General features: G+C 44.1%; 1 protein-coding gene and 1 long non-coding RNA gene across 4 annotated transcripts in view; one reads left to right on the top strand and one right to left on the bottom strand.

Annotated features, from left to right (window-relative positions):
- EIF2B5 (eukaryotic translation initiation factor 2B subunit epsilon) overlaps positions 1-751 on the bottom strand; it is a 37241-nt gene that overhangs the window by 10013 nt on the left and 26477 nt on the right. The gene's annotated exons all lie outside the window — the stretch shown is intronic.
- Positions 8-751, top strand: part of LOC118451825 — a 25716-nt gene continuing 24972 nt past the window's right edge. The window contains exon 1 of the long non-coding RNA XR_004841392.1: positions 8-294. This is a non-coding gene — a long non-coding RNA (uncharacterized LOC118451825). The remainder of the gene's footprint in view (positions 295-751) is intronic.

Genomic DNA, 751 nt, shown 5'->3' with positions numbered 1-751 from the left:
TGTATAATGTTAATGGCTGTATAATATAGTATGTCATCATTTTTACTATTGCTGTATATCCTATCAATGGTATAGCAGTAAGAATCGCCCAGATTAAGAAGAATGAATGTTGAAGAAACTGAGGAAGTGCAGCAGATGGAACCAGAACTGACTTCATCATGCAACAACCCAACACCAGACCCCATCTCTCCTGCCCTGAAAGACTGTTATGACAGATGGAGCCCAAAACCGTGGACTAAATGAACCCAATGGACATTTCAGAGGGATGGCCCATAGACTAAGGGAATGATATCTGTGTTGTATATATGTATATATATCAAAAAAAAAAAATGGGAAGGTGGTGGTGATTAATTGGAATGTATTGTAAGGGTAGGACCTAAGCATGACGTAAATGGTATAGAATAAGGGGTGGATAATGTCCTGGTTTCGGCTGGGATAGAGTTAATTTTCTTCATAGTAGCTAGCATAGTGCTGTGTTTTGGATTTAGTACCAGAAGAATGTTGATAACCAACTGATGTTTTCAGCTGTTGCCAAGTAGTGCTCAGACTACTCAAGGACTTTTTGAGCTTCTCCTGCTCACCCAGGTGCATAACAAGCTGGGAGGGAGCACAGCTAGCACAGCTAACCCAAACTGACCAAAGAGCTATTCCATACCATATAACGTCATGCTCGGGGGGGGTTAGTTAGTTCGGTCGGTTGCTCGGGGCTCGGGGACTGCTCGCGGCTCGGGACGGGCTGGGCATCGGTCGG

Source organism: Egretta garzetta, unplaced genomic scaffold, assembly GCF_000687185.1.
Source record: "Egretta garzetta isolate BGI_Z169 unplaced genomic scaffold, ASM68718v1 scaffold172, whole genome shotgun sequence".
Taxonomy (NCBI): Eukaryota; Metazoa; Chordata; class Aves; order Pelecaniformes; family Ardeidae; genus Egretta; species Egretta garzetta.
The sequence above is the reverse complement of the archived record's forward strand: the minus strand, read 5'-3'. Positions and strand labels throughout refer to the sequence as shown.